General features: G+C 34.1%; 1 pseudogene; it reads right to left on the reverse strand.

Annotated features, from left to right (window-relative positions):
• Window positions 1–6005, reverse strand: part of LOC117980953 (dual specificity protein phosphatase CDC14C-like) — a 28592-nt pseudogene extending 22587 nt beyond the window's left edge.
• Window positions 6006–7177: the final 1172 nt, after the last annotated feature.

A 7177-nucleotide genomic window follows, 5' to 3' on the forward strand; every position in this document is an offset into this window, starting at 1 on the left:
AAAACATAGGTTTCCATGACAAGTGTTTGAAAATACCCAAATTGCTGAGACCCAGTGACTGGATATTTGAAAGCACTAAAAGGGAGAGTGATGGGTTTGACTGCCTTAGAACACTTCAGAGGACTTGGTCCCGATCAATCACTCTCTCTAATACCAGCACTTTCCCTGGCTATACCCTCTCCCAAACCACTGGCTTTCAAGTTGTCTTTTATCCTAAGCAATTTGCATAATATTACCTAGATTTCTCAGTAAGATTTGGAATAAAGGAAAAGAAATCCATCTTCTATCTTGAGTTCAGCTCTATAATTGCACGATTTGCACAGAGGCTGAAAACTTCCACAAAGCATTTATTTGCCCTTGGGTGAGTTGCCGATTCTCTGGAGCAATCTTCTCCTCTTTTGCATGCACAGAGTAAGGTAGCAGAGATGAAAGACAGCTTTGAGCTTCAGCTACAAATCAGAGCAGAAGGGTGATGCTGGACAGCCTCAGAATTATAACTGATCCAGCTTGGCTCAGCAGTGATTGGAAGTAGGTCAGAAAATGGCAGTGCTGGAGTCCAGACTGTGCGGGAGAATACTACATCTTCTTTAGTATTCTAACAGTTTCTTGTCTTGTTCTCCAACATTTTACTCCTTTTTGCTCTTTCTGTAGTTTTTAATCTTTGTATGCATAAAGAGACAAAAATAGCTAAGAAATTTTGATGTAGAAAAGTGGAGAGAACTTAAATTATAAGATAATAAATGTATTTTAATCTTAACAATATTTATAACACTGAGGTCATTTTTCAAGAAGAGACAAACAGATCAATTGCTCAGAATGTGAAGCCCAGGAAAACAAACTAATGTAAATTAAAATTAATAACTGATAAATGAACATTTAAATCGATAGTGAATGTATGAAACTATTTAATGAATTTTCTTGAGGAAATAATCTATCAGGAGAATTTGGTTAGTTTGCCACCAGAATAAATACTGGCTGGGAGAGAAAAGTCAAAATGTATTTTTTAAAAAGTAGTCACAAAACAATTGAGATAAAACTGAGAATAATATTTATTTGCTTTGGCAGATGGGATAACATTCAAATGATGAAAATTATAAAAGAAATTAAAGAAATGGATGATTAAAAACATTAAAAAGCACTGTACATGAAAAGCAACATAAAGATAATTAAAATTCATGAAGAGGACAAATACAAGCATTGGGAGAGTATTCTAAAAATACATAGAATTTATATACATGAATAGGAAAGCACTAATGTACTAATGTCCAGAAGTGAAAAGGGCAAAGGAGACACAAAAATAATCCACAAATGACTAAATTCAAATGGCTAATAAACATATGAAAGGCTTTGTTTTGTTTTGATTTGATTTTGCTTTTTGAGTTAAAGAGAGCGAATGAAAATAACATTCATGATAGTTTTTCAGTGCTAGCAATGGTATGTAAAGATTAGCATACTCAGACACTAATGTGAGAGAGTGTATAAATTAGTAGAGGCATTCTAGGTGCAGTTTGGTATTAGGAGTCTCAATAACATACAACTCCTTTAACCCTATAATCCTGATAATGAGAATTGTAAGTTTCCATCAAATATTTATAAAACTTTTCATTGTGCCTTCATTTTAAATGATAAACAATGAGAAACAACCTACCTACTCATGAAGATTTCCAGTATGTTTCTGAAGTGTTTTTACATCCTTCTGACAAGCAGGAGAGTTGACAAAGACTACCCAATGTCATTATGGTGGAATTGAATCATGGCATCTGCTGGTGAAATACCAGCTGTGACTACGTCTGCAGAGAGTGGCTCTCACCCAGCAAGAGATGGTGCAGGTGGTCTTCTGTACCTAGAAAGAAGTTGAGAAGCATTTCGGAAATAAAACTTGCAAAGCTTGGCTGCCAACTGTGGATGGTCTGGGAAAGAGATGGAAAACATTCAAGAGAAGCTGGCATTTGTAGGTCAATGAACCGAGTTGGTGGAGACAATAACCAAGGCTGTGAGAATGAGGAAGGAAACTAGGCAGAAACCTCCAGTTTTCAATTCCTTTTGGAACTGACAAATGAGAAAATAGCTACAGAGAGACTTGACAGTTCATCTGCATAAAAGATGGATGGAATTAACATTTGGGGAGGTCCCTACTCTGTGTGTATCAAACCTATTTCTTATTCTGTTTTATTTAATTCTCATGGCAGGTAAATAAAATTTTTAGATTTAAGCATTCAACAAACATTTCTTGCTTGCCTGCTATATACCTGACTTTATGTTAGGTGCTAGGGAGCTGGGGACATAGACGTGAGTGCGATATACTTACTCCCTCTTGTAGAGTTAAATAATACCTATGATATCAGTTATCTAGCAGCAGAGGATGAAAAAGGTAAGCCTATTTATTTTTAATTTTCTTTAATTTTTTTCCTCACTTCAAAGCCTCCCTGCTATACCAGTCCTTTTTCTTTTCTTCTGTTCTTTGAGATTATTTTTTAGGTATATATGTCATATTTGCATATATTGTCTTTTTAAAAAAAAACACAGGAAAATATAAAATACCTTTCAGCTTCACTTGTTCCCTTTTCTTTTGCCTCAGATAACCACCATCATCAATTTTCTATATATTCTTCCAGTCATTTTTCAGAGCATTTAATACAAATATAACTATAGAGAATAATATTTATTTTCCATATAAACATGGATATTTTGTCTATAATAGTCTGAAACTTTTTATAATCAGCAATATATTTTGAGCTCTTACTACATGAGTGTATTTCAATTTAGTTTATTTTTTTCAACTACTCTATAGCAATTGTGTAAAGTAATTTATTTGCCCAATACAGTCCTTAAGAAATAAAACATTATCAATTCAGTTGAAAGCAACTATGTATACCACCCAGATCAAATATTCTGCTGCCTTATCAGAGGGATGGTGATGAATTAACAAGCCTGTGAATTGCATTTTGTTTGGACTATGCTTGAGTGACAATTGGGTACAGGATTACAGGCTTCTGGTTTTCTCACACCATTCTGATGATATTATTTTACTAAGTTCCGGTTTTCCATTGCTGCTACTAAAAGCATCTACGGTCCATGTAATTTTTGTTCTTGAGTAGTTTTTGCTTTGGAGTTCTACAGTTTCACTATGACTGTGCTTCTGTGGATTTCTGGTTATTATGTTATTGTTACAATTATTGACCACTGAAGTCTCAGAATTAACATTGTTAATTTATCCTGTTTAGAATTTCAAGAAGTGTCCTCATCAAATTCTAGAAAATTGAGAATTGCCTCTTTCACTTATATTCTATTAATTCTTCTGAAATTCAATGAGATATGTATTAGAACTGCTCACTTGTTCATAGATATTAATTCCTCCTTTATATTTAAAAAATTCATTTTTCTGTGTTGTAATTTTGTTGATTTTTTTTCTAATACATATCCTAATTCAATAATTATTTTTTCAGTTATGGCTAATGTACTTTTCAACCCAGCTATATTTTTATTTTAATGTTTATATTTTATTTCAAAAAAATTTTTAAACAGTCATAATATTTATAATAATCTCTTATTCATTCCTGTAGTATTCAATTACTTTTCTTATGTTTTAAGCATTTTGGACATATTCCTTTTCTAGTTTGTTTTTGTTCATCCTAATATCTGAATTACTTGAGCTCTAAATCTGGTTTTCATTGTGTGTGCTTATTCTTTCTAACAGTTGCTTGTTTTGTTTTATTAACTTTTTAGTTTTTGTTTAATTCTGACTCATCTGAATCTTTGGGAATATCAAGAGCCTGGGTTGAGGGTATGTTTGTCTAAAGAGAATCTGTATTTTATTTTTCCAGGTGCAATCAACCTAGAAAGTAGTGGGAGTGACTTCTGATGAGAGTGGGGTTTTTTTTGGTGGGGTTGTGTTTGGGGGAGAAAAATTATTTAAAGTTAGATAGTAGCGGTGTTTGCATAACTCTTGAGTATACTAAAAACTGCTAATTTTCATACTATAAAGAGGTGAATTTTATGGTGTGTGAATTATATTTCAATAAAGCTGTAATACAAAAATTAGCCAAGAGGAGGTTGAATCAACTCTACACTCTCAGTCAAACTTTCCTTCAAATAGTACCAAGATGTGGAGCTGTCCAGCGGAAAAAATGTGTCAGGGCAAAGAGTATGTCCTCTACGAACAATTCAAGAAAAGAGGGGATGAAGGCAAGGTCAAAGCTCAGCATCCTTGTCAGAAAGCAAAGTTTTAATTTTTCTTCAGCTGTTTATCAATATCTGCTTCATTAATAACAAGTCTCTACATTTTTGCCAATACTGGTTTATTTTATTTAATATTTGCTAATATAATAGATTTTAAAAAATCTATTCTCCATGCTTTTTAATATGTTTCTTAGATTACTGTTGTGCCTGAAGTGTTTTTTATATTAGCTATTCTAATTTTTTATTTTTAAAACTAAGTTGCCTTTTAAAATCCTTTACCCATGTCCTACCATAAGACTTTTTCTCCTAATGAGTTTTGAGAGAGATTCATAAATCAAAGATTCTAGTCATTTGTCATATATTGCAAATATTACATTCTAAATTGCTTCTTGCTTTCAATTTTATTTATAATAACTTATAACTTCTATTTCAGGGTTTTATATGTAGTTCTTTATCACAGGACATCAACAGTGTTAAATTAAGTAGGTACTTTTTAAAATAAGAAATATGTATATATTTACATTTCTTTAAGCATTTCTTTAAGTAAGAAATTCAGCAAAGCCATATGGGATATAAGGAAAATGTCAAAAAAAAAAAAAAAGAAAGAATGAAAGAAAGAAAGAACAACAACAACAAAATTAAAAACCTGACAATTTACATTTAGTACACATAAATAAAAATTTACATAGCAATAAAAGGGCCACAAACTATTCAATAAAATTACAGACTTTTAAGAGCTAAACTTACTATAGAACTTAGTAGCTGTCTCTGATGTAGAGATGGCAGTAAGATTTTCCTGCTAAAATAACAACTGCAAAGACGGTTTTGGGATGCAAAGAAATATGTGTTTTTATTTAGTTGCAGGAAATAGAAATAGAAACATTTTTATTCTTAGTGACTTTTTTTTTCCTGTCACCAGCCATTGGAAGGACTACAATGTGAAGGCTGAGATCAATGATCTTATTAGTGACTACTGATAGGAGTAGGGGTCCTGGAATATTTTGTGTCTATACTGGCCCGCCTGGCATCTGACTTCATCTGCACTGGCTGGGCAGCATGAGAGCCGAAGACAGAAAGAAACACATTAAGCAACTTTTAATTATGGATATTTAAAAAGCATTTGGTTATCAGATCCTTTCCTACTCGAAGATGGCAGGAAACAGGTTCTAGTAGGGAGAAGAAAAAAGAAAGTGGCCTAATGGACAACGATGCAGGCTTTAGTCACTACAAGTGTAGGGAGGGGAAGACAGGGAAAGAGGAGAATAGTAAAAACATGACCACAAGATTAGCAAAACCCTAAAAGTTGATGAGATTGCTGAGCAACAGAAGTTCTTGTACATGGATGGTGGAAGAGCAAACTGATGAAAAACCTTTAGAAAACTTTGGCAGCATCCATAGAAGCTGAACATCCTTATTCAGCAAGACCCCTCCCAGTCATAATCTTCAGTCAGCAGAAGCATATGCCTGTATGAACTAGTGTCCATGTCCACAAAGAATTAGCCACTCTAATCCTTTAACTTGATTTCACAGAGCATGATACTTTCAATAAGATTCTTAGTGACAGAGAAAGATAGATTAACGTTGCTATTAGAAGGCTCTGTTTATTTTATTTGTTTATTTTTTTCTTGCTCACATTAAGAATGGACTCACAGAAATAAACTGCTGGGATTTCAAATCCAATACTCTATCATGAAGTACTTGAACACAGCAACCGTGCCTCACTCCCTTATTGTTCATCCCCAAATCTAGGAAAGTGCAGGCATTTTTCAGGGACTCAATATATAAGTAAGTACTGAATATAAGCTTCTTAGATGACAGGCTTACACACTTCATAAACAACCAAAAAGCAAAACAAAACAAAACAAAAACAAAACCCAAAGCAAAAACCTTCAAATTTTCCTAAACTAAAATATAAAATTAAGGAGATTTTGTGTATTACAATCATTGTGGTATTTATTAAATGTGCCATAAATATTTTATACCATTTCTACTAGTAATTGATGACTTTTACTATGTTTTTGATGCCTTACAATGAAACAAAGTATTTGGTGGTAACAATGTATTTTAAATTATCATATTGAATATCTTTTACACTATAACAGAAATTTTTGGGAATGAGGTGAAAATTTGCTCTAGGTTTCTTTATGATGTAAATTTATCATGGGATTCTCTTAAATGATGAGCTTGTCAGGGTAGTTGAATGGCAGGTCTCTGTTTTAGTGGTGCTTTCCCTAACCTCCCTCCCAAAATAGCACCCCTGGTTCATTTATTCTTCTGCAACCTTACACTGTATTACATATTTTTATTTGCCCATGTTATCTCTCCACTAGTAGAATATAAACTCCTGGAAGACACTTTGTCAATTGTGTTCATTGATGTATCTCAAGCTCCTATAAATGCTAGTGACCTAAGAACTTACCCATCTACCCTCAGAATATGTCTCTATCAAGTTTCTTTTAGGGGCCTCGAGATAGGGCTGCTTCCTGCAGCGCTCTAAATTCTCAGCTATGCTGTTTATTCTCAGTCCTCGGCTGTAGCAACAGCGCTCTTTCCCTTAATTTTATTGTACTTTCAGTTCTGGGATACATGTGCAGAACGTGCAGGTTTATTGCATAAGTATACACATACCATGGTGGCTTGCTGCACCCATCAGCACTCTTTCTTAGTAGTTGACAGTACAGATGGTCACAATGCTGGGCTGACCTCTGCTGGCCACCAGGTTGCAAACGCGAATGCTAGTGTGTTTCTTCCTCAGGGCCCAGCAGGAGAATTCCTTTGAGCTTTGAGCAATTCTTTCAGAGAAAGGAGTCTTCTCCCCACCTTTTGTTTAACTATAGTCCTAGAGAGGTAGGGATACAGCCAGGCATAGTCTTCCATTATTCCTGATTCCGTTTCTCAAACCACATGCCTGTGGCCCCATCTGACACTCTGGGCTTGATTTCTTGAGGTATGATGATTTGCTCTAAAAGATGCCTCTGTCTTCCCATGAATCTGGTGT

This window comes from Pan paniscus, chromosome 6 (assembly GCF_029289425.2).
Source record: "Pan paniscus chromosome 6, NHGRI_mPanPan1-v2.0_pri, whole genome shotgun sequence".
Taxonomy (NCBI): Eukaryota; Metazoa; Chordata; class Mammalia; order Primates; family Hominidae; genus Pan; species Pan paniscus.